At 39.6% G+C, this 27,812-nt stretch overlaps 1 protein-coding gene across 1 annotated transcript in view; it reads left to right on the forward strand.

Moving 5' to 3' along the window:
* The window catches only part of RSPO2 (R-spondin 2), a 127,795-nt gene that overhangs the window by 85,518 nt on the left and 14,465 nt on the right, over nt 1-27,812 (forward strand). The gene's annotated exons all lie outside the window — the stretch shown is intronic.

Here is a 27,812-nt window from a genome sequence, read left to right on the forward strand (position 1 = left end):
AAATCTAAGGGTATGCAAAGCACTGATGACTTGCAGTCTGAGGGAAGGGCTAGAAGGCCCGTTCCCCTGCCAGTTTCATTTTGAGCCTGTCTTGGTGCCAGCCTTGCTTGCCCGAGGGGCCGGGGAGTGAGCAAGTGAAAGAAGCTACACCTTTGTGCGACTGTCTACAGCTTCCCATCTGGGAGCTCTACTAGCCTCATTTAATTACAGTCCGGAGCAACATGTCCTAGTCTCTTTTTATGGGTACTTGTAAAAAGGATTTCTCAACTACACACACCACTGAAGGCATGATGTTCTATGTGTAACAAGGCAAGGGCAGGAAAATTCCAAAGGGGCCTTTCTCTTATGAATTCAACACAGCAGTAAGCTACTCTGATCTTAATGTAAAATATATAAAGCAATTTTTACAACACTCTAAAATAAAAACAACTTTAATAGGACACACATGGTGTCAGTGGTTAAGATTCCTCCCCCCCCGCCCTCCCGTTTCCAGGGGAGTTTTTTTTCCCCTATGAGATAAGAACTCTGAAGTATAAATCCCCTAATGGTTTCCTAGAACAACTTACTTTCCTCATCAGACACCTCTCTAGAATCTTTAAATGATGTTGATAAAGAGGGCGCAGGCGGTTTACTCATGGATATTTCCTGTAAATACTTAGTCAGCTACTAGACTGACCTAGAGCTGTAGTTGCGGATATCGTCCAGGATCAGGAGGCAGAAAGAAAACATTTCAATGGAAATAATGACAGAGTTTTACTAAAATCTCAGCATGACTCATGTTGTCATCATACAGAAGTGGTTAAGATGATAAAATTACTCTGTGCAATAGAGCGGGGCAAAAAGTTTCAGGTGGCAAAAGTTATTACCATTAATTTAAACTAAAAATGTAAAGGCAGTAGGTTTTGCTTTACAATTGACCTGTGTATGTAATACTTGGACCTACTATTTCTGCGTGTCAGTATTATTTTCTTCTATTTGAGGACTTTGGACACTAGGAATTAGATATTTGAACTTGTATAGTCAAGAGACATTTAATTGATGCTATGCCCTTATGCCCTCCATTAGTCAAAGGATTTAATAACAATGTAAAAAGATATTCAATAAACAAAATTTAGACATCAGAACTAGGAAAAACTTAGGAGCTCAGGACTAATAAAGAAAATAGACCATATGAATATATGTTGGTTGAAACAGTTGAGCCAAAACTTGACCTTGGGTTTCCTACCTAAGGCAAAGAGGAAAAGTTAGATATGGCTCTTTCTATCTTAATTTCAAATAAATGATTAATTATAAAATACAACATAATTTAATAATAGCTCCTAGGGGGAAAATCCATTATCATATATATGTATATGCACATAACATACATACGTAAACATATTAATATATACATATATGCATGTGTGTGTGAGTGTATATACACACACATATATATCTATATACACACACGCACATACATATACACAAACATGAGTACCCATTCCAACTTCCAACACATGAAAGTGTGTGTATGTGTGTAGGTAGGGTGGGACCTGCATCATAGAATTAATGATTCTTATAGGAAACATTTCAGTTCCGTAGAGAGACAAACACTAAACAGATTTCTCAAATGAGGAATCACATCCAGAGTAATAAACGGTATGGTGGACAGTGTCTTTACCAATATCCGTATCCCCAGCATATGTTTTCAGAAGACAGAAGGCATCTTGGGAGTGTTTATTCCTCAATGTAAGCTGAAGACATAATTGCAAAAGTTGACTCTCTACTGGCCTGGGCAATATGGAATATGGAATCAGGATTTAGGTTGACTTATCAGTTATATTTGAGTACAATTGTCCAGTAGGTTTAGTAAATATTGAATACATTTAGAACTTCATGGTATCTAGAGAATCCAGAAAATGTGTATTTGTATAGAGGGTCAGTTACCCTTTGAACTTGTCAATAACTGTGGTGTCTTTTCTATATAGTAAGATGTTCTTAAGTAAGATCAGGAGTTGCAGGGGCGCCTTGGTGGCTCGGTTAGGTGTCCCGACTTGGTTTCAGCGGGGGTTGTGATCTTGGGTTCCTGAGATCAAGCCCCAGTTCAGGCTTCTCAGTGGGGAGACTGCTCGAGATTCTGTCTCCGCCTCCCTCTGCTTGCGCATGCCTGCTTGCTCGCTCGCTTGCTCTCTCTCTCAAAACTTAAAAAAAAATCAGGAATTGCCTATTTAGATGAGTTATTTATTTCCAGTGATTTATCTCAAACCTTGCACTAATATTTTTAATAGCCTTTTTTGTTTTTTTGTTTCTTCTCCAAGGTTGGCCTTCAATTATTTTAATCTGTGAAAACTATTTGATATGAGAGAACCACACAGATTTTGAGTAAATGCTTACTAAGTGTAATTGACTTTATTAAAATATGTTGTCAGGTATCTTCTGATTTCTCTTTTGAGCCTACTTCCCCAATATAATTCAGGTAGTAAGTTTGGGGCTGAGTTTCTAACCAACCCATGATTTTTCCATTTCCACGTCTGTAGGTTCATCAAATCAATTATTTAAACATTTATTAACTCCTATGTTCTGAAGAAATGGGCAGAGTGAGAGTGATAACAAACAAGAGTTTATAGTCTCAAGGAAGAAGAAAATGCACATTACAAAATAACAAAAAAAGCAAGGTTGAATTTGTAAATATAGGCATTGTTATAGGCTCTGATATTATAGAAAATAGCATTTTTAGCTGTTGTGGCTAGGAAATGCTTTCTGAAGAACAACATTTACATTATATTAAGGGGGGGCGTGGAAAACACGCTAAAAAAAGAGATCATTTTTTAAAAAAGATTTTTATTTATTTATTTGAAAGAGAGCAAGAGCATGGAGGGAGAAGGAGAAGCAGACTCCATGCTGAGCAGAGAGCCTGACGTGGGGCTTGATCCAAGACCCTGAGATCGTGACCTGAGCCCAAGGCAGATGCTTAACTGACTGAGCCACCCAGGCGCCCCAAGGGAGGAGCTCATTTTAGACTGAGAGAACACTATGGGGAAAGATGTAGATGCCAAAGACTGCCTTCTGTGTCCCAGAGAGGATGAGCAGAAGAACCTGGCTGTGGCTGAGTTTGTCAGGGGCAGTTACAACAGCTCACAGCAAAAATATCAGTTGCATACTGATTGTGAAGTGCCTCTATGGAGAGGACAGGATTTTTCATTTTACCTAGTCCACTGTGGAGAGCCATAGGGCACTTGAGCTTGGAGGTATTTTAGCAGAACGCTGGGTGAAATGGAAGTGGCTGAGGTTGTGTTGGTGAGGTGGAAGGAAGTAGACTTCCCATCCCAAACTATGGGCAGGGCATTCAGCAGAGTCTGACTGTAGGAGAATTACCAGAGAATACTTACGGGTTCTAATGTTTATGCATTTTTCTGTTCTGCTTGCTTTCCTAAAGGGTGCAGGATTTGGTCTTGACTTGCAGTCCACTGTGACCCTTCTATATTTTCTGCCAACTTTCTAAGCCAAGCTATTCCCCAGTTTGTATTAGTGCAATCTATTTTTGTAAAATCTAAGCACATTTTGCATTCACCCTAACTGAACTATATTTACTTTCTAACTGCTACTTTCCTTTGCCATTTACCAAGACTATTGGATGTATTATTCCCTATTTTCTAGCTTATGATGTTAATCTCCTGATGGATTTCCCTTACAAGCCAGCTCAAAGTACTCTGAAAATTTAAAGTATAGCCATTAAAAATTATTCATATCAAAGACAAAAATGTTCCTACAAGGCCCAATTTCAGTTGTATAATCTAAGGTGGTTTTATCTAGCATGTTGTTTACTAGCCACTGCGTGGTGTTGGGTTGAGAAGGATTCTGAGTTAAATTCTGGGTTCAGGGGTATCGTTATCAATTTGTGGTGTTTATAGCATAGAAAACAGTGTATTGTGTATTCTCCCTAATTCTAATCCTCTGATGATTCCTGCTCTTGGCTTTCTCCTGTCTTCCCTCCAACCCCCCAACACACACTTGGATGTCTTTGACAAAAATTCATCTAGCTTCTATTTTATACCTGTAGTGATGGCAGAGGATTGTATACTGGGGGGGGGGGGGGGGGCGGCGGAGGGCAGCATGGAAAAACAGAGGAAAGAGTTTTAAATTTGATAAATCCGGTTTTCATCACTTACTAGTTGAATGACTTTGGTTAAATTTATTTCCCAAAGCTTAGTCTTCTATGAAATGGGGATAATACGTCGCAGGATCATTGTAAGGAGTAAATCAGCACATATGGAAATAGGTCTTCTTATTCTACATTTTGCTGTAGTTCTGTTAATTCTATATTTTCCATTCTTCCCATAGCTGGATTACTCTTGCCTCTTTACTTTCCTTTGATTTCTACCCATCTCATGGCTTCAGCTGTGAAATCATCTTCCCTTTGTGCCCCAATCCCACCAATTTGGCTATTGATACTCATCTTTCCCTAGATGTCTTGCTGGCATGTCAAACCAAGCGTAGCTAAAACATTCCTTGCTGTCTTTCCAAAATCTAATTTCTCCTGGGGTGTCTGTCCTTCCTAAAGGCATCTCTAGCCTCCCAGCTACCCAGGCTCTCAGCCCTATCTTTGTGTCTCTTCTTTACATTCAGACAGATTAGTACCCAGATCTTTCCTCAACCACCTGAAAGTATGCAAACTTAAGAAATTTACTTAATCACTCTAAGCTTTCGCATCTATGTTATGGGGATAATAGTAGATGCCTGCCTCATAGGATTGTAACGAGGATTAAATAACATTTAAAATAGTCAAGGCTCAGAAAATGTGGATTGTTATTTGCTTTTTTTTTTTTTTAAATAACCATCTACCCAACTCTGTTTCTCTATTGTCCGTTCATCTTTATTTCTGTGGTCTCCACTTGAAGCCTTTTTATTTATGTAGAAGGTTGTAATAGACTTTTGTGGGCAGAGAGGGTATAGGTTAATTTATATTCCAGCTAACAGCTGTGGCAGCACATTCTAAGCTGAACTTGTTTCTCATTTACAGTCTAGTCTAGCTGGTAAGATGGAAACATTGAATTCTAAAAATGGCTAGGACAGCCATTGAGTGTACTGATGAGCACAGGACTTAGTACAGAGCAGGCCCCCAGTGTTGAAAAGGATGAAGTTTGCAGGGTGACTTGGACAGGTTAATGCTGGCTGAGGTGAGACTTCAGAATATAGACCTGGAATCATGGGAGGATTTGAATAAGTAAAAATGAGTTCAGGGTGAAGGGGGAAGACAGGACGAGCAAAAGTGTGACAAAATGGGATGTGCCTAGGCTACCCTTTACATAAACATGGGGAATCTGTTGAAACAACACATGTATTAGGAAGCAAACAGGAAACATTGGGGCAAATTTGAGACAGACTGAAAAATTATCACAGGGAGAGGAAACCTCTGCCCATTTGTGGTGATTTGTTTATAAACTGCAAATTGAGTATTCAAAAAGAAATGAACCCTGGGTATCACCTTTGATACATAGTTTATAACAACTAGCCACCTGAGTGATAAAGTAATGAGCCTGAAGTTAGGAACATGGGTACAGATGTTTAACAAATTCAGTGACGTGTGTTGCCTCACTGTATCTAAAGACGTTTTTGCTTTGGAAATTCAATTTCTTAAACCCATTTGTAACAGTAATTTAATCTTGCAGAAACTTATAGAAGGGAAGGAAGCTCTAGACCTAGATTGAAGAGTGGTCACACTCGGTTCTTTGCAGGAAAAAATGGTGCGGGTTGACCCTTAACAATGCAGGGGTTAAGAGCACTGACCTTCCACACAGTCAAAACTCCATGTTTAACCTCGGACTCCCTAAAAACGTAACTACCAGTAGCCTACTGGTGATTGAAGGCCTTACTGATAACGTAGTTGATTAACACATATTTTGTATGTTAAATGTATTCTATACTGTATTTTTACAACAAAGTAAGCTCCAGAAAAGAAAATGTTAATAAGAAAATCATAAGGATGAGAAAATACATTTACAGGGCTGTACTGTATTTATTTTTAAAAATCCTCACGTAAGTGGACTGGTGCAGTTCAAACCTATGTTGCAGAAGTGTTAACCGTGTGTGGTGGTTTCTCACAGCTTGCAAGGAGGCCAAGCAGGTTAGGGATCTGGCCTCTCACCCCTGGTTGAATGAGAGTAGATTTACTTTTTTCTCTGTTACATTTTGGAGGTTCAGCATGGGTTTTCCTTTGAAAAACGAGCATATCTTCTTATGAAACAAAACTTTAAGATGCACTCCTTTATATCCCTTCCTTTACGTATTTGAAGCCAAGGTGCAGAGGTGCCCAGTGAATTACCCAGGCTCCCGGTAAATGGTAAAGGCACAGCTCGGTTCTTGTTTAGACATCAAACTTAGAGCTCTTTCTCCACGTGGCCTCATTGTCTCTCAGCCCATAATAATCTCTGGGAATTCCTCAGAGGTAATACAACTAGGATTGTTCATGTTATCACATATACATCCTCCATGGTGACTGGCCTTACCTTTTTGCAATATTTTCTCTCGGAATGGTAGTATAACACTTAGCATGGATTGAATTCAACAACATATCTACTGTTTGCAGGGGACTCTGCAAGGCACAATGATGGTCCAATAAAAACAAAAAAACCTCTCTCCAATTAATTTATAGTTTTTCATTCAGATTTACAAACTATAAGTTAAAATGGTATAAGGTGGGTAAGCACATGATATGCTCCAAGCACAACTTTATTGCACCTTGAAGTACCTGTTTAACATTTTGTTCAGTAGATATTCTCTTCTAGGAGAAAATTCTGGCAGGTCTCACATCTTTTCTGCTCAATTTTGGTGATACAGTCCTATGGTCACTTTTAGTCATTGATACAGTCTTACTTTAGTTATTAGAATGTCTAGTCTGAGATAATAACCACAATTAGAAACTTGAATTAGTAATAATTGGACTACAAATATAAAATGTATAACAGACTTTGGCTGACATGAAGTCTCTTTTCCAAAATACCTATGGATAGAAGAGTATTTTCTAAACCACCTCTTTCCTGAAAATTCTAAATTGAATAACCCTCTGGTGAATGAAATGGTAAAAAAGCAACTAAATGCTAATCCCTGGAAGATGTATATTATGTCGACTTCCATCCCTTTCTCTCTTTTATTTTATGTCAAAACCTGGAGAAGGAAACCACATGCCTCTATCTTGCGTGTATGCAAAGATTTCTTGCAGTATCCCTGTATTTTCAGGTTGAGAGTGGTATTGCTAACTTGAGTAATTTAACGTAATTTCTGCCTCAAATGTCAAGTGTCTGTTGCATTTCAGATCTTCCTCTATTTTGGTGTAATTGTCAAGTCTGAGCGCACAGATTGACCTGATACAGTCCTCAAATATGCTTTGAGTTAAGCGTGATTTGGCTAGCTTCTGTAGCACTGTTTGAAGCAGTGCAATCCCTTGCTGTTACCAGTTTGCCGCTCCTTTATCAGAAACATAAGACTTGTATATTCCAAGAACCACTACGTGAAACTTACCACCAGGTGGATGACATGTGAGCATATCTAGTTGCAAAACTGTAGCATTGCTAGTAGCCTAATTTGAACCATTCCTTTTATAATAGCTTACATTTATTAAGAACTTGCTTAAAGGAGTTCAAACAAGGGTGGTGACCTCTTAAGCACCCATATCTTAAAACTTTTTTAAAAAAACATACAGCCCTCCAATTGCCCATCTTTTATGCAACTTTTAGTACTTAGTAACAAATGATTCCATAATCAGTACTATGCAATGAATGCATAATTAAAGAGGATTGAAAATTCAACATATGTGGTCATTTGTTCCCTTTATATACATTTGCACATGAGAGTGTGTGTGTGTGTGTGTGTGTTGGGGGAAGGGGGATGAGAATTAGTGGTTTCAGCACTGCAGTTAGGGAAATGTTCAATGTTGCGCTCGGCATTTTGTTTGACAGTTGTCACATTGTTTTCATTGTCTCTCCACTTTTGTTTATTTCCCTGCTTCTTAAGCAGCCTGATGAAATCTCATCAGCTAACTGGGATTGAATTTTGATGAGTGCCAAGTTGCTTTGATGAAATCTAGTGTAATTATGTTAAACCCGACTTTATTTGGCTTTAATGCTGGCGTTTTCCATATTGAGAAAATTAGTGCATTTGTACGCTACTGGAGATAGAAGCCCAGTGAGAAACAAAGATAGCTCAAATCCAGAAAGCAACCACAATTTAAGTTCATTTTATACCTTTGTTTCAAAACTAGCTTGTCCATGCATTCAAACTTTTTATGTTTCAGCATCTGTTCCTTTTAACAACAAAGTCAGAATTAGCTATTAGCCAAAACTACCCTAATCCATGAATTAGAGAAAGAAAATATATAGTTCCTGGTCACCAGGAAAAAGCTTTTGTGTCCTGTTATCTGGATTTTTTTGGGGGGGAGGAGGAAGGGGGCAAAAAAGATTTTAGTACTTTAGGTACAAAATATTGTTTCATTTATCAACAAAGGAAAAAACTGAGTTTTTAAATAGCACTTCCTAGTGTTATTTCAGGCTACAAATCTAATTCTGTACAGGAGTCGAAGAATTTTAGAATCCAAAGACTCAAATTTAGATCTTAATTTCTGATACTTATGATGTAGAGGAAATTAAACTTGCTGATATTTTATATAATTAAGTAATAACATTGTATCTCTTAGGAGATCATTATGCCAGAATTTTAAGTTTGGGCATTAGGTCATGGTACTGCAATAGGGTTTTCAGGATGTTCACGTAGGCTGAAATAAGACATTTAACTGCTCAGCCAGTACATTTACCCCTCCTAACAGGAGGCCAGCAACCTTCTGTCACTAGTGCTTCTAAAACAGGATCTGGAATTGGAAGAGACATCCCACTTTTATTCAGTAACCATGAACAGCCCAGCTACTCTGGATGGTTCTGGGGGAGACTGGGTTGTTCTGGGGACACTTAGAGTTTATTCTCTAAGTTTTTTGCTCTGAGTTGTTCCCTTAAGTTACTATAGAATTCTGACCTCTAAAGCCTGGCACAAAACATCCCTACTTTAAAACTCTTACAGATGGTGATAGTTTAATTGAAGTCAGATAATTGGTGTCAGGTCATTGAAGGCAGTTCTGTGGCCCTGGGAGAAAGTTATATATGTTAAATTTCTTAAAAACCCTGTGTTTTGTGCCTTTATATAACTGAATTCAAATGTCTTTCCCTTTTTGTGTTTTTTCCTTCGTCAGTTTTCAGTGGGCATAATTTACCAGATTAATCACTATAAAGCATTTACTTCTTTACTACATTGTTTATAGAGTGTTCAGTTAAGGACTACTTTAGAATTACAGCATTACTGAGTTCTGCAAACTGTGAAACCAAGCAGGTTTCTATGTGTGAACAGAATGGGGGTCAACAAAATGCCGATTCCTCACTGGTTAGGTTTATTTGTGTTCTGCCACCCATATCCACTGGACATGAACATTTGTCGGAGTGGTATCTATGATGATGTAAACTTAACTGTATTTTATAGTTTCAGTAATCCACGAAATATCTGGCAGGGGTTGTCATAATGGATTTTACAGATGAAACCCAAAACACAAAAATGGTCTGTGTTTATTATATATAGTATGTAGGAACCACCTTTACATAAATGACTTCGAATCTACTTGTTACAGTGATGTGTGTGTGTGTGTGTGTGTGTGTGTGTGTGTGTTCACTATTAGGCTGTTGGAGCTGTTAGATTATGTCATCATCATCATCTAGACCAAAGATCTGGCAAGACTTTTTGTACACCCAAGTTCCTAGACTTTTATGCAGATTGAGAGTAAGGCTACCACAGAAGATAATTTCTAGATAAAGAATGTAGGAGAGTGGCTTCCACCAGCTCTGTTCTCAGCTTCCTTTTTGGATTCTGACCGTGACCAATGTCACAGCCCCAGATGAATTGCAAATAGTTATTCCAGGGTCTGGGTATAATTGTTGTCGTCTTGGTGTAAGGATTCCCCGATCCAGTCTTGAGAGGGACTGATAAAATTTGCATTTTCTGCATGGCTTTTCATTATAGTAGGTATTTTACAAACCATGAGCCATAAGGATGAGGTGATTCAAGATTTGAAAAAGTTTAAAAGCCACTGAAATGAAAGCAAGAACCAACTGCCAAAGGCAGGGAACACAGACACCATAAAAAAGCATTGATGTCAGTTGCTGAAGACATTCATCAAGGGTGTATATTAAGGCTTAAAACAAAACTTTCTCAGAAAGGAGTTGTGATTTGTTTCATCAATTGCTGAAACAGTTCAGTGTATTTGATTCTGTTTCATTTCATCTCTTTGTCAAAACTTTTCAAATTGCTTTTTCTATATAATGAATTCTTTTTCAAAATCGTGCTTGTGTCTTCAGCTTTCCAAGTCCTGTAATTTTTTTTTTTTCTGAGTGTAGTTGACATACAGTGTTATGGGAGTTTGAGGTATACAACACAGTGATTGAACAACTCTGTACATTACGCTATGCTCATCACCAACTGTCACCATACAATGCTGTTACAAGAGCATTGACTATATCCCTTATGCTGTGCCTTTTATTCCTGTGACTTATTCATTTGGTAACTGGAAGCCTGTATTTTTTTTCTTTTAATAAAAATTGCACCTACTTAAGGTGTATAGTCTCCTTTTTATTTGGTATCCTGACTCTCCATTACTCACTAGACCCTACTTCAGGAAGGGCTTTGTCGAGGCCAATCCTGAACAGCCTTGGACCAAGACGCTATGAGCCAAGGCCTCCAATGTCGAGACACAGAGTTAAAGCTTTTCTAAGAGAAACAGACGATCTGACTTTTTAATTAGAAAACCGCTCACATCCACACCTCAGTGTCATCTCCTGAGGCTCCTAAACCAGAATCTAGGGTATCTTTACTAGTGTTTTTCTTTTTTAAAACATGCAATAAATTGTAGAACCATAGCCAGGGGAGAGATGAAAGGGTAAGGGGGTGTGTCTCAAGGGATTGATAATAGGATTAGAACTTTGTAGAAATCATTTGCATTTCTGGCTAGCGTCAGTTACAAAACACGTATACTTAACTTGGATGGAGCTATGAAACCTGGTGTGTTACATTTTAAGTTCCTTTTAGGCGAAATCCAGCACCTTATCTGCTAAGCAGAAATGACCATCTCTGTGAAAATTTAAGGACTAGCCCCAAATGCAGGAAGGAGTAGACTAGCCTGGGAGGAAGTCCACTCGGGACAAAGCCCTCTCTAGTCAGTTCAGTGGCAAAAAGGCATGACTTCTTTCAAATTGTTTGTAGATGACATTGAAGATGATGTTACAATAGTGAAATCAAAAGGTTCTCAGGTGGCTACAAACTAAAACATTGAGGAAGCTATGTTCTCTGTTGACTTACAGGTCGCCAGTTTGGATCTGCTGGTAGGAGAGCTCTCCTTAAAGTTGTCTCTGGTTCAAAGGTGATATTAAGCAATTGTGGGTTTTTTGTTTTTTGTTTTTTAGGACAAAAACTATATAGTGGAAAGCACATAAAATCAGCATTTTGTTTATAAAACAGCCACAGAAAAATCAAGGATTGATTTTACTACCAAGCTTGTAGCACGCACTGGACATTGAGATTCTAGATAGTTCTTTTTCTTGCTATGTTAATAGAATGTGGACAAAATACTTGGCAGTTAACGTAATTGGCATCTTTTGCTGCATGTTCGTGTATGGCTGGGCACATCCTTCATGGGGATCAGTAACACAAAGATGACAATAAGTTTTCGAAATGCTACTTTTAGCATTTCAGGCAATGCTTTTGAAGATGTTCTCCATTCTCCATCTCCAACAGCAAAACAGAGGCAAAGACACAGAGACAGCCTCACCGTGAATGCTAATTTAATTAAAATTGCTGTTCTGTATAACCCCACCCCATAATGAATTTCTTAATCATTGTGCCATTTGGTCTAGTAACTTTTTCAGCCCCACCGCCTCACCACAGTTTATGATGGATCAGCTGTATTACCAGGCCATCAAATGTATTCAATTTTGGAAGCAAACACTTCATGGTTGTTTAAAAATCCAGAGTATTCACATGGGGAAAGTGTGGGAGGTTTCAAGTTTCTGAAACATTCTGCAGAAAATGAAGTGATAACAATTCCTGCCGGTGGCCATATGACTCAATCATAACTGGAAGAAAAAAAATGTTTGTTTAGGCTTGGCTGGAGTTAATAATAAGCCAGAGTTACAATCTTATTTTTGCTTGCAAACATGTTTCCTTTCTCCCCGACCCCTTTCCTCATCTTCTGTAGACACGTTGGGCTTTCCTGAGACCTGCCCTCACTCTTGGAGTGATCAAATATGTATTTTGTGCTGATTCAAGGTTTTGTTTTCATCCCTCCCCCCCCCCCCCCCATCCCCGGTCGTTAAGAACACAATACCGGCATAATCTCAAATCTGTGGCCACAGTCCAGAGTCAGCCTGTGCTGTGGCAAAATGTGAGCAGTGTTGGAGGTGGTAGGCAGACAGAGGGAGATGCTGGGAAGTTTCTCATTTCAATTACATGACTTACTGCCTCAGTTCATCAAAATTCTTTACTCTCAAGGATTGCAGGATACATTTGGCACCAACATGTGCTAACATGAGCTTTTGTGGTGTTTAAATTCCTTCTCAGCTTGGCTGGCCAGATCTTTATTTTATTTTGGTCTGTAGGCACATCTGTCACCTGTCTCTTCAGAGGTTATATGCCTCTGGGGAAGGACTCCTTTTTCCTGAACCTGTGCTTCATGTTTAGCTTCCAAATACTTTTCACATTTCTACAGCCACAATCAGGTGAGCTACCCAATTTTTAATCCGTTGGGTTGATGGGCTGGGGAGTTATGGCCTGTTTTATTGTATTTATTTTCACTAAGTGGGTGGGATATTGTAGCTTTAATAAATGACCTTCTGTGCTGATAGTGTTGTGGGCAGAGAGACCGTGTATTTTGAAAAGACAACCTTTCATTTCAATATGTTAAGTAATTCTGCAGGAATTTAGAAATGAAAAGTTTAGGATAATGTATTTTAAGGAAGCATTTGCCTAGGAAAATGGTGGATGTAAACTGTCACAAGAAAGAAATTATTTGAACATTAATGGTTTAAACTAATTTCTTAATATTTTCAAGCTCTGAATCCATGAAGACTTTAAACCAAAGCAAAATATTTGAATTCATAAACATGCAGAACCAATGTTCAATGTAGCCAAACCAAAATTTTTTATCTGTGACAATAAAACTCCCAAGCCTATTAAGTGTTTTCTCTCTTCTAACTTGAAATTTAAACTGTAAATTACACTAAATTGTAACGTTATAAGAATCTGTTTGTTAAAGCACTATACTGCAATTTCACTTCAAGTATCCTATTGTGGACAGGTTCAGGATTCTAAGCAGAGACAAGAAATATCAGTCTTCATATACCTCAATCATATTCTCTCTGTATATTTTCTTACCTGGTCAGCTGACTATACAGAGGGGGAGTGCTCCCTGTAATACGGGTGAAATACCCAGTTCCTAAAAGGCTTGGTGAGAATAACATTACAGAAAGGTTATAGTGTAGAATTGCCAAGTTTAGGTATCTAGGGGTAAATATTCTGGTGTCTCGCATGTGGATTGTCTTTTGTTCCTTGATGACTTGGCATCTCCAGTTGATGTCAACCTGTTCCAACCTTGATGCCACCACAGCCTGGGATTCCATTGCTGGCCACCTGCTCCATCTGTTTCTATTTTTCTCAGCCCTCAAATGATGGCAGGCAGAATAGCAAGGGAGTAAAGAGAGCCAGTACTTCCCAGTTGGACAGTCCTGAGATCATCTTTCCAGGGCTGCAACTCCTTAACATGTTGGCCCTCAGACACATCTCTGATACAGTTCTTTTCTGTAAAGTGAGGCAGATGACAGAATCTACCTTTCAGGCTTGTGGGGCTTAAAGGAGAATGCCGAGTGTCTGCGCATAGCTAACATATTTTGTGTGCTCAAGGTTACTTATGTTAGTGTGAGGGTACCAACAACTTCAGCCGACCCTGGAAGGCTTGCTAGGACACTAGAGCTCTTCAGGTTCCAGAAGGTAGTAGAATTGTTCTAGATTCCTGGCTCTTTCTGTTAAACATGTAAACCTAGGTTCTTTATTCATGAGGTGCAAAGGGCACCCATTCTGTCATTCAGTAGAGTGCTATTCTGTGGACCTAGTACATCGGTCCCAGGGCTTTCTGTCTGATTCTTGCCACTTGCTTGGGTTACTGCCCCAGCTTGCTTGGGCATTTGTCTCTCATTGCCATTTCTGGAGGGACCTGGTCATGGTTTCCACAAATCTTGGTAATCCTCCCGAGGGTGGGGGGTTATCCCGGGGGAGAGGTTGGGCAGGGATAAGGACTTCTCACAAATTCAGGACCCAGTAGGAAGCCATGAGGTTATAACACTTAAAAGGTGAATATTTAGAGTACATCCGTTTTGAGCCTTATCTCATGATGGGTATCTTTTGTATTATTGTATATATTTTTCTGAAATAAGCTTTAAAATTATTAGCTGAAAGATTCACCATAGTATATAATTTTTGTATATCTGAACATTTTTAGGCATAGTCAAATCTGAGTATTTTATAAAATATATATTAAATTACATACATGTAATCTTTTATATATAATATATATTACACATATGTATAATATAGAAATATGTGTATTATATGTATAACCATCTTATAGAAATGAGAAGATGCCTTGCATGTTATAAGCCTATGGCCTTTTTTACCGTGCCTAAATTATAAAGTTGAACACTTAAGATTTTCCTGCATTTGGAAAGAGTTTTTTCTTTTTCTCAGTAAGGCTCCTGAGCAAAAAAGGATCACGTTGGAAAAATCAATAGCATTCTTCGTCATAAGTATCAGCCAACCAAAAAAATGTAGTAAACATATTAAACAGAAAAATAAACTGGAAGTCACCAAGTTATTAATAGTGGTTGTTTCTTGGTGGTGGAATTAAAATTAATTTATGACAGGAAGGACTGTCACACTGACTGTTCAATCTTCAGTGTTTAATAGTTCCTTGCATAGAAGTAGGTAGTTGGTATCTAAATGAATGCGGATGTATAAAAATGTGCCTCCTTTGTACTTTAAAATTTTGTGTAATTAACCTTGTCTTAGTATTATAATAAGGAAAAAAATCCTGAAGTTATAAGAAAATATTTTTGTGATTATCATTATGAACATAATCTGTATTTTGGATTATTTTCTTAGAATAGATTGAGTAGTAGAATTACTGTATAAGAGACTACGAATTTTTTGGCCAAAAGTTATATTGCCAAATGGCTTTTCAAAGGACTTTTATGTATCCTGTGCTACCAGCAAAGTGTATCAGCCTTACCACACCTTGCCAGGACTATGTTTTATATTTTAAAGCATAATTTTATTATGTTTTTAAAAGTATTTCATCTGTTTGCAATTGTATTTACTTGTTAATGAGGGGTTCCCTTTTCCATGTCTTCTGTGTCATTTCCTCTTTTCTGAAATGTCTTTATAACCTTTGCTTATGATAAGCAAAGAGTATATGAATTCCTTTAAAAGCTTAGGAAAAAGGAATATAAAAAAATTATGTGGTAATTTTTTAAGATGATGGTCCAAGAATTCCACAATGGCAAAGAGTCTTGAAATTATCACAGTTGGATACTTATGACTACGTTATCAGGTCCAAGTATAAGGTCTTTAATTTTTAGATGGAGTGAAATGAGTACAGAGTTGCACAAAAATGCTGAATTTATAACCTGTTGCATTGTACAATGATAATTTTAGCTTCTGTTGTAAGCTTTCTGAGTCTTGAGTGGCGCCAGCTAAAACAAATAGAATTAAGGGCATGTCAACTTTTTTTTTTTGAAAAATTGTTTTATGAAAATGAATTTAAAATATTCCTTTGAGGTAAAACTTGGCATATGTGTTCCTCCAGAAAGCTGTTCATGGGATTCAACATTTTTTTTTAGAGTTGTTAATGTGGTAGTACTTAAAACAAAATTTTTACACAAATATATCTTTTACATGGGTGATAAATTTGAGACCATATTTTATGAGCATGGAAGTAAATGAAAGAATAATTTAAATATGTATATTTCATATAAGTATATATGCAATTTCTTTGGCCAATGCTTTTCAAAAGTTGATTATTTTATGTGAGCCTGTATTTACTTTTACAGCAGGCCCAACGTGTGTACGGAGTAGGTTGTAATACTGGAAAAACTATGCCGTCCGATTTTTCATATTGGTAGTGACATGGTTCATATAAACTCCACGTCAACTCGGAGGTGTATGCACGCCCAAGTGAAGACGCCATTAGGTGGTGTTCACGAGGAGGTTGCAGCAAGGCTATTAGTCTTTCTATGACTGAACGACATATGCGGGCTTAGGAAGAGAGGCTGCAACTCAGCCTCATCATCTCCAACCTGATTCAGTCTCAGGTTGAGGAAATCCCAGACCGTGTGGACAGGTGTCCTCACAATCGTAGCTAATTCCTCAGCCCCGCTTCAGGACCCCCTTACCTCTCTCATTTGGCACAGTTGGTAACCCCAACCTTGACTGTTCTCAGAAGAGGATGTCTCCTTATGGCTTACAGCTGAGGTGACTGCCCCACCTTTCTTCCTGCCTGTTTATCTTCAGACACTGTGCCTACTCATGTTTTCTCAGGGGAAAAACACACCCCTTTCTTTCAAGGCAACACCAGTATTCCTGAGTCCTCGCCCTTTCCCTGGAGGACCTTATTTATCTGTTACGACTTTTTCTTTATTACGCTTTCCTCCTCTATCCACTCCCTCTCAGCTGCCTTTATGACCGCAGCCCCTGACCTTCCTGTTTCCACCTGGTTTTCACGCATGTACTGCAAATTAGAAACGCCTGAAATGACTCCTAATTTTCAAACAGGCTCTTCCACCTGCTCTGCCCTATTTCAGAGGCTGGCATCACGTCCCTGCTCATTTTAGCCACAACCTGCAAATCATCCCAGACTCCTCTATTCTTATTTCCCTGGCCATTTTGTTCCCGATTCCACGGGATTCTACCTTCACAGCTGGTTGCCTGATCCTTCTCTTTACCTGGTGCTGCTCGCTCTTTGCCCACCTTGACTAAGGTCTCTTGCCTGGTCTTTTTTTTCTTTTCTTTTCGTTTCTTTTCTTTTTTTAAGACCAACTCTAGAAGAGTATCTCTTTACTATCTAGGACTAGAATTTTTTTTAAGGTTTATTCATCACCAGAGAGAGAGGAGGAGGGAAGGAGGGACAGAGGGAGAGACTATCAAGCAGACTGCCCACTGAGCAAAGAGCCCAACGCGGAGCTCTAGCTCATGACCATGAGATCATGACCTGACCTGAAGAGTCAGACTGAGCCACCCAGGCGTCCCAAGACTAGACTCTTTTATCTCACTTTGGTATTACCTTGAAATAAATATGCAACTTTATGAAGTGTTATTAAAATTTCTAGGTTAACTGTTTAGTGATACAGTCCTCTTTTTTTTTTAAAAGCACATGTTGCATTTATTCTGTGAGTGTGATCACTTTAAATTTTCAGCCAGCTGCTTATTTCATGTTAATTGTTAGTCCCTCATTTTGTGTAATTGGACTTCTGCAAATTTTATTGTATTTTACTTTTCTGTTTTTAGTACAATATTTCTGTGACTGGATACAAATGATCCAATTAATTTTGTAAGCACCAAGCCTCCAAACATAAAGTAATATGGAGTGATAACTTTCATGTGCTTTGACAGCATTTAAAGGGAAAATAAGGGAGGCTTGTGTCACAAGTGTACTACAGATCTCAGATTACCAAGGGCATTACCGGACTTTGGGTATCGTGGAACCATAAGTACTGCAAAGCTACAACTTGGAGGATATGTGAAGAATAAAGACCTACTTTATATTAACTTTTCTTTTTTACTACAAAGGAAATAGCATTAATTTGAAGAGAGTTTATACAAAGTAACTCTTGTTCATTGTTGGTTTCAAATTTTTTAGTGCAAGATTAATAAGAATTATTAAGTGGTTTAAACCTTAAATTTGTGTCTTGTAATTAGCTTAATTTCATGTCACAGGTTTTTATGGGAGTCATCTAAGCTTTTTTATTCACTGGGAAAGTGCTATTATGTTTCCAGCCTGAGTAGAGGAATGCTGGATTTTATGTCCTGAAACAAATTAGCACAGTTTGGTTAAAACAGCTGCCTAAATGATGAGAAACAAATTGGATTATAAAATCCTACTTGGTGGTTAAGCATGTCAATTAGTTCAGTTAGGGTTTGAACCATATCATACAGTCATGAGATGAAAAATGACACACGGTGGTCAAGCCAAGTGTCTGGTAATAGGGCCAGCCTCAACCCCTGGCTCTGCCGTTGATCCAGGGAATCACGTATGTCCCCTTCCGACAATCGTCCAGGTTCTCCAAGTGTGGGATCAGAATTGTTACATTTAATAGGGCTTGACTGAGTACCTGTGGTGAGTTAGACGACTTATTTAGAGATGAAGCAACATACTTGGAAATCATTTACATAAAGCAAGACTAATTTCAGTGCACTGGTGCTTTGTTATTTAGTGTTATGGTTCAGAATGCATCTGCCTATCATGAAAAATCCTGGTGGTAGCCTGGTGTCATGAGGGAAATTTACTGGGTCAGATGCGTGAGCGGACTTAGAATGTTCATCAGCAGTTAAGTTCAAAGTTGCGGGATCCATGCGGCTCCAGAACTGGGGGCAATGGGAAAGGTCTACGGTAAGAGGGACTGAGGTCTAGCCAAGAGAGCCTGGAAAGTTTAGATCCTCTTTTATCATCATTCTTCTTCCAAACTTAGTTTCCAGTGCTCCACTTCTACTTTATTTCTGACTCTTGAAGCTCTTACGTCACCAGGCACTGCAAAGCCTTGGAGTTCACGTTCTGGCTCCTTGACTTAGTAGCTTTGTGACCTTTGCAGCTCCCTACCTTCATGACCCTTAGTCCCCCCATTTGTAAAATGATAATACCTACCTTCAGTGTTGTAATGAATACTGAACGGGTTGACCCATGCAAAATTCACAGTACCTGGATATGTAATGTTAACTAACAGTGATGTTGATAACATCAGTCCACTGAAAGCAATCCTAATGGTACTAGCGAAGTGGTTCCCAAGCCAAAGAGAATATCCGAATCACCCAGAATATTCAAAATAGGAAAGAAGATACATGGATTCTTTCTGTGAATATTATATAGCTGAACTGGGCCTTATAATCCCCACTGGCAACATTTTTCCTCTCCAGCAGATATTTTGCCTAATAGCTTCTTTAAAAAGAGTTAATAGTCTAGACAGAATTGCTTTGCATTTCTCTTCATAGTGGGGGAAACCTGTTTGGGTAGGTGGAAAAAAAAATAGAAGAAGCAGAGTAGCTATTGAAAAGATGAAGCTCATAGGTTTCTGTGTTTTCTACAACTTAGCCTAGATCGTTGTAAGGTGACACAGGGAGGGTGGGAGTTTTAAGTGTCCTTCAGTGATTTTGGAAACTTAATTGAATGTTTTCTACATTAGCAAAGCTAAACCCATTTATCTGCATAATCTCTTCAAGCTTGCAGTTATTGAAAAATTTCTGTCTTCTCTCTCCCTCTTCTCATCTGAGAGCCACTTGCACCGTATTTGCTTACTTGGGTGCTGTTCTGCAAGTTCATCTATTTAAAGTGTATGAGGCAGCAAGCCACAGGATTTGGCTGGCTTTCAGCTGCTAAACAGGGGGCATGTAACTTGCCATTGGTCCCCAACTGAGAGAACTGTGGGTGTAATTTCTTTTCTGGTAAACATCCATCCTGAAGTGAATTTATCTCCTTTACACATTGGTTTTCCTTTGGGTGTTTTCCTTTTGTTGCTTTATGCTCACATTGTTGGACAGGAGTCCTTCTGTAGCGTCACTTACCCTCTCAAAACAACAAAATATTACTTTATCGAAGCTGTTTACAGAAGAGGATGTAAAGTAAATCCCATCCAAAGCAGCAGTTACCATTCATCAGAGGCGGGAGGAGCAATTTCAAGTTGCTCTTGAGGTCAGAAAAGGAACAGCGCGTGGCGGCCGGAGCTGGGACGGCACAGCCAGGGTCCCGGCTTAAGGACTGTGTCGGGGCGTGTGGTCAAACCTCCTCTGCGGTTGTGCTCCGAGTGAGATTGTTTCATGTGGTTGGTTTAAGGAAGGCTAAGAAGATATATTCCTTCTCTCTGGCTGTCATTGCTAATCTTTTGTTATCATCAGTGATACACCACCCTTTCTGCTAACACACCAACATATATTCAGTGCTAACTCTGCACCATAAACTGGGCTAAAACTTCATTCTCTGGTTTAATCATAACACCATTTTTTTTTAATGCAGTAAGAACTATTTCTCACATACTACAGATGAGAAACTGAGGCTTAGAGAAGAGACCAGCTGGGAGGCTTTGGATCAAAAGTGTCAGAGCTAAGGTTTACGCCAGGGCTCTCAGTCCCCAAAGAACATGTCCTTAACCTCTGTGCTATATTGCTTTCCTGAACTAAGATGATTGTTGGAAAGTATCCATGGTAGGAACTCACCACTTTTAAATGTTCCATACATAAAAATTTGGAATGGCATTTCTCCCAGTTGCATTACTTTTATATAATGTAAGTACCTCTAGTAAAGGGAATCAAAAGGTTAGGCTAGAAAGCTTTATATAATTTGGCAAGACTAAATTTTTAGTTTCTTGTTTAAAATAAGACGTTTCAAAAAAGAATAGGGAGTATGTGTTTACATAAAGCCAATTATTTATGCAAACTTTGTCAGCTAAGCAGTACATCTGTTAACTCTACTTTTGAAAAGGGTAGTAAAGGATGATCTAATAAGATATAAAGATCGTAAAGATTATATGGAACCTGGTAGCCAATGATTTTTTTTTTTTTTTCTCTCTGAGAAGCTATTTAAATGCAGAAGAGGGTTTGGAGTTCAAATAATCAAGAGCTCCTTGGTACTTAAGGTTGTTAAAAATACTTAAGCATTCTCTTGGGTCTCTAAAATACTTTGCCCAGGATAAATGGATGTAGACATATTTCAAGGCAGATAGAGGAAGTAGATGAACCCTCAGAGTCCAGTCCAGCACTGTGATAATTTTTTCGTCTGCATTTAATAATTCTGATTAGTCAGGAGATTTTTAGAATTTGACACTTAGCATTCATGTAAATAAAACAATTGGACTTGAGAGCTGTTCTCAGTCATGTAAACTTAAGTTTCAGTATTTGAACGTATTTAGGATTAATGTTCAATGGGCTCTGAATGGTGTCTAGATGGGCTTGTCCCTAAAATACTTAGAGGATGGAACGGGTAACACTGTTACCTATTATCAGAATCCAGAAGGAAGTCCCAACAAATAAACACCAGAAGGACTAAACTGAAAAACATAAGTTGAGGGTCACTTATGTGATGTTACCGATGACCATGTCTCCCTGAGAGCTGAAAATAAATGCATAAGAAATAGGTGGCACACTGTGTCCCGGAAAGGGTGGTTCCTTTAAGTGCTTTAAGTCGGGGGGATGATGGAAAGAACCCTGTTGGGAATGACTGTTAAAGATCATAATTGAACGTATTTCCCTTCAGTGTGTTAGAAATCCAGACAGTAGGTAAGAGAAGGTTCCATGCTAGTTGAGCATGGTCACAACAGAGAAAATTTCCTACACATTGGATTAGGTCAGGGAATGGGCGGATCAAGCGCTATTCATGAGTTGGGAGGAAAATGGAATTTAATTAACACCCAGATGGACAGAGAGACAGGGTCTTAAGGCAGCCCTCACAATTTAAGTCCTAGATCTGAGTAGACTTTCCTTTTTTTTGAGGGGAAAAAAGGAATTTATGGAATAATTGTAGAATGAGAGGAAAACCATTCAAAAACTGCAAAATTCAGATTCCCGATATGTCTGCATGAGAAGAACAGAAGGAAAATTTAGGAAAGAAGTTTGTTCTCAGTAGGATGCAAGGAAGACCTCTTCATAAATTGGGTTAGAAAGCAGTAGGGGCATGGGCTAAGATCAACGGACAACGTGATCCCAGGAAAGGTGAGGTCAGGTGAGATGGAGGCCTGAAGGCAGGCTAAGCCCACAGCAGCCCAGTATAGCATTGATTGTTTGGAAAATAGAATAACGATACCAAGGAAGATCTTAAGAAACTAGTCACATTTTAGAAAACAAAGATAACTTGATGAAAATGATGGTGGAAAAGTTGATAGAAATTAACAATAAAAAGTTTCAGTTGAAAAATGAAATCGGGTTTATAAGGCCAGAGATGATCAGCTCAGCTTGGCAAAAACATTTGAATAACAAGGGATAACGAGAAAATTCCACAGGCATCTATAGGAAAGTACTTTACCTCCAGAGGACAAAAGTAAAAATCAAGCTGTCCTGAGACTTACAGTTTTGGTGTCAAAAGGAAAAAAAAAAAAAGTGAACTAGCATCTACCTTTTGAAAGATGAAGGTTGTAACTAGATAATCCTGTAACCCAGCCAAGTTACCTTTATGCTGCACCATGCTACCTGAATTGCCACTTTTGCAATTTTGGCTGTAATTACTTGCAAAACATTTTACTCCAGATTTATGAAACCCTATCATAATGGGCTCACAGGGTGTGAGTCCAGACAAGAAAGATGTGTGGGACATTCTCACCACCATGGTTTTCCTAATAGGAAAATGCATGTTCTGGTTATCTATTGCTGTATGACAAACATCGCAAACTTAGTAGCTTAAACTTGGTAAGAGAGTAGCTTAAAATAATTACTTCTCATGGAAGAAATTTTATTATTTCTCATGACCTGAGGGATGACAGGTTGTGCTTAGAGGCTCTCACTTGGGAGCATTCATTCTGCTGTGTCCTTTGCTGAAGATGGATGCATCTGGAGGCTTCTTACTCTCATGCATGGCTCCTGGGCTGGCAGAGCTGAAATAGTCGGTGCTGGTTGAGCCTCACTCTATCCACATGGCCTCTCCATGTGTTTTGCTTGGGTTTCCTCACAGTTGGGTGTACCCAGAAGGAAGCTGCAGGACTTCTTAGGAAAGAAGTCACCAGAACATCACCTCTGTCATGCAAGTTGTCAAGGCCAGCCCAGATTCAAAGGGAGCAGAGGAACAGACTCACCCCTGGAGGAAGGAGTGGAATATGCAGACAAGGAAGGAAGAACATGATACCCTGGGGTCCCACTACCAGAGTGTCACTGTTCACTTTATTTCCCAAGTGTGGAAGCTTTCTGATACCATAGAGTGCTATTGCTTGGTTAACACAAACACACCTAACAAGGAGTTTGGTTTTACTACATAGGTAATTTGGCTATCTAAATGATTTTTATTCAGAAATCCTTGGCTGGATTGTTACATAGATGTTTACTAAGGATTTTAGTGCTATTCTGGGAAATTAGTTGGGATAGTTACATAAACTGGAAATAAAATACTTTTTCCATTCAAAATGGAAGACAGGCTCCACTACCCAAAAATGTGCTATTCAGTATGTTTTCAGGAATGGATTGAATCCAGATACTGAGGGTTCCTGTGGTGAAGGGACATAAAGATACTCAAATATGCAACAATTACAAAGTGTGATGCCAGTGTACTCATTTCTTGAAAAGAAAGCATTGTAAGATATCCTAAGAAACCAAGTAGTTGATTAGCATTCATGATAATGGAAACATTTTTGTTTAAAACATACACGAGTGCGCACGCGTGCACACACACGTAGGTATGTGGTTAATTAACTGGTTAATTCTAGGAGTATTCTTTTTTAACATTTTACAGTTATTTTGTAGTTTTTAAATACCACAGCTGCCAAGAGGTACATATAATTTATATGTACAGTTTAAAGAACAATGATAGAAGAAAAATCCCTGTACCCACCACTCAGTTTATAAAATAGGCCATTACTGATGGCATCGTCAGGTTCTCTACACAGATCTGTAAACAAAAACAGCTCTGGGAGAGCTCTAGAGCCCACTTAAGAAACTTCAGCAACCCCATACAACAAAAAACTTGGAAGTAAGTGATCAAAGGGGGAAGGAAGAAGTTTCATTTTGCTCTTAGCATTCCATCTCCCATGACTGCATTGCTCAGAGCCAAGAGAGAAGACCCAGCTAGAAAGAGTTCCCCTCCCCAGCGTCCCCAGGCTTTTGGGGTGCTGCATGAAGGACCCACTTCCATCATCCCGCTCAGAGACGGGCAAAGCTGAGACATAAAGATGGCTAGGAGCAAGGGGGAAAAGCAGGGGCTACCAGGGTCAGCCACATGGGGGAGGAACCACAGTCCCTAGGGAGCTGCTCTGCAGATGGCACTGGTAGCTTTCACCACTGAAGAAACCAAGGGTCACCTAGACCCCCGCAAATTTCCCCAGTTTTTGCGCCACAGGTATTCATGTTTGCTGATACCAGCTGCCCGAGTTCCTACCCACTTCCTGCCCTCCACCCTTGCCAAAAGCCCGGGACCCACACAGAAAGCCAGTCCCAAGCCTCTGTGGTTATGTGAGTGCAAGAAAGCAGCTCAGAACATCCCCAGGTGACCCTCACTGCCCTGTGTGCTCTTGGGGCTAGCCCCTCCACTCCACCTGTGCACTTGAACGCTGCTGGGCTCATGCCCATCACCAGTCTCCATTGCCATGTGTACACCCATGGCCAAGGCCCCCACAGCTGTTTGTAGGCCCGGATCTGGCCCTGTCTCCTGTCATTGACCTGCACCACTGGGCTCATTTGCAGCTAGCGGCCCCTGTCCCCTGTCACTGGCCTCCACTGGCCATGTACACCCGTGGAGGGACCATTCAGCTTCAGGAGGGCATGCACATAACTAGGGCCCTTGCATCTGCCTGTGGACCCAGATCTAGCCCTGGCTCCTGTCACGGGCCTCTACCACTGAGCTCGCCTGCAGCTCGCTCCCGCAGCTGTGTACCCACACACCCCCAGGTTGACTCTTGACACCGGCCTCTACCGCTGTGCACCAGGGACCAGACCCAGCAGCCGCAGCGGTAAACACTGACAGCCGGGGCTCCCAAAGCTTCCTAGGGCATCTGCAGTTGGCCTTAGCCTTTGCTGCTTGTCCTGGCTCCCACCACTGTGTGTGTGTGTGTTTTCACAACTGGCCTCAGCCACTAACCAGGCACGTGCAGCTGGTTCCCAGCAGCCAAACGCATGCACACCACCAGCTCCAGCCACCACTGCCACCTGCTTTTGTCCCCCGCCTCTGAACCTGGAGTTGCTCCTACAGTCCCCAAGCAGCTCCTGCAAGATCCCTGCAGCAGTCACCAAGGACCTGCGGTTGTTGAGTTGAGAGGGTGCCCACGGTTACCACTCCTATACCTTCTGTACGTGTGTGAGGAGAGCACCTGAAGTCTGTCTCGGCAAATTTCCAGCATTCAATACAATAGTAACTATAGTCATCATACTGTCTTTTACCTTTAAGGCTTAGAACAAAATGGCATATGATCGAAATGTTGCCATTTTGTTTTTGTAATCTCTCCACTGCCGACTTCCCTAGAGGATTATGTTTTCAGGAACTCTTTATGATTAGTCTCTTCAGTGTTTCTGTAGTGGAAATCCTTAGAATAGGATCTGTGACAAAGTGATTTTTATATCCACTTATAAATTCTAACAAGTAGCGTCATAGTAAGGCTTTGAAAGCCCTATCATGAATAAAGTGCGTACCTGTCATTTGCATGACCTTAGAGATTGACATCTAAGTGAGATACTTATTAAATGGTCCCCTAGACCAGTTTGTATTTGAGTTGAATGGAAGCCATAATAATGATTTCTCCTTCCCTCCTGCCATACAAGACTTTTGGTTCTTTCCATATTTTGTTTGTAAATATAGGAACTGGGAAAGAGATCGTAAGTCATGCTCTGCCCTTAATAGGAATTATTTTTCCATATTTCATGGCCTGAAAACTGGACCCTTAGAAGAACTTTGCTGTTCAGTGCAAAATATTTTTTTGTCAGAGCCAGAAAAATAGCGCTGATTAGTTATGACTCTAAGCCATAAGCTTTTAGCATAGAAATTTTGCTACTTATTTTGCATTTGCAATTTTTAATTCCCCAGAATTTTTAATCTCATATTTAAAGAAATGTGTAATTTGGTCATAATCTTAAAAATATAATTTTACGTTCTGAGGTTCACACATATTTAAGTGTAAGTAAACAGTCTTCTCAATCAGTATATCCAGGTATAGTTTATGGAAGGATATGTTTTAGATATACATGCACTTATGAATACAGATACACATACACCTCAGAGAAACTGTGCACAGTAATTTTTAGGGTGGACTATTTCATTGCTAGTGAAACTGCCAGTGACCTAGAATTTAAGATTAAATTGAAGGGTCATTAAAATATGGCTGCAGTTGTCTTTCAAAGAAAGACCTGATTTATGCTACAACCAATTTAGCTTTTAATAAAACATTCAAATGATGAGCCCTGGGCATTATTTTGGTGGGGTTTAGAATTTTTCTGTAGGAAGACTTGGAAAATGCTACTTAAAGCAGTTTAAAATACTTGTTAATGAAGTGATATCAAAATGTAATATTAACCCTTAGCATTTATTACCCATACATTTTGTCAGTTTTATATTAGGATCATATATGGAATTGAAGCAATTTCCAGAAATTTCTTATTCGTTTGTTATCTTCCAACTGAGTTCTGTATGAACTACTCTCAGAAAACTGGTTGCCTAATCTTTGAAAATGGCAAAGCAGGAAAGCTTTTTCACATCTGTTCTTGGTAACTCAGTCTCTGACTTCCCTAATAAAGGAGTTACTGCAATGATGTTATAGCTTTGTTGCTGTAGCTTCACCTAATTTTGATTAGCAACATAGTGAAAGGTAGAGTGCAGTTCCGTTTCTTAAACACGTCTTTATATGCCCTGTGAGCCTTGACGCCTTCTTGTCCTAGTCTTTCCTCAAAGCCCCCCCACCTTTTTTTTACCTTTTCAATCTGGTCCCCTCATCTGGTGATGCTTCAACTACTGAAAGCCAAGTAGGATGCTGTATCTGAGCATAGTAAATGTGCAGTGCTCTGCCCACCCTACTCCAGTTTCAGTGTCCCTGACTTTCAACCATTAGCGGGCATTTTATTTTATTTTATTTTATTATGTTAGTGTTCCATGATTCATTGTTTGCATATAGCACCCAGTGCTCCACGCAGAACGTGCCCTCCTTAACACCCATCACCAGGCTGACCCATCCCCCACCCCCCTCCCCTCTAGAACCCTCAGTTTGTTTCTCAGAGTCCATCATCTCTCATGGTTCTTCTCCCCCTCCAATCTCCCTCCCTTCATTTTTCCCTTCCTGCTATCTTTTTTTTTTTAAACATATGTATTATTTCTTTTAGAGGTACAGATCTGTGATTCAACAGTCTTGCACAATTCACAGCGCTCACCATAGCACACACCCTCCCCAATGTCTATCACCCAGCCACCCCATCCCTCCCACCCCCCCACCACTCCAGCGACCCTCAGTTTGTTTCGTGAGATTAAGAATTCCTCATATCGGTGAGATCATAGGATACATGTCTTTCTCTGACTTATTTCGCTCAGCATAACACCCTCCAGTTCCATCCACGTCATTGCAAATGGCAAGATTTCATTCCTTTTGATGGCTGCATAATATTCCATTGTGTATATATACCTCCTCTTCTTTATCCATTCATCTGTCGATGGACATCTTGGCTCTTTCCACAGTTTGGCTATTGTGGACATTGCTGCTATAAACATTGGGGTGCACATACCCCTTCGGATGCCTACATTTGTATCTTTGGGGTAAATACCCAGTAGTGCAATTGCTGGATCATATGGTAGCTCTATTTTCAACTTTTTGAGGAACCTCCATACTGTT

Source organism: Eumetopias jubatus, unplaced genomic scaffold (genome assembly GCF_037043125.1).
Source record: "Eumetopias jubatus isolate StellerSeaLion01/CBP00866 unplaced genomic scaffold, mEumJub1_p1.0 scaffold_4, whole genome shotgun sequence".
Classification (NCBI taxonomy): domain Eukaryota; kingdom Metazoa; phylum Chordata; class Mammalia; order Carnivora; family Otariidae; genus Eumetopias; species Eumetopias jubatus.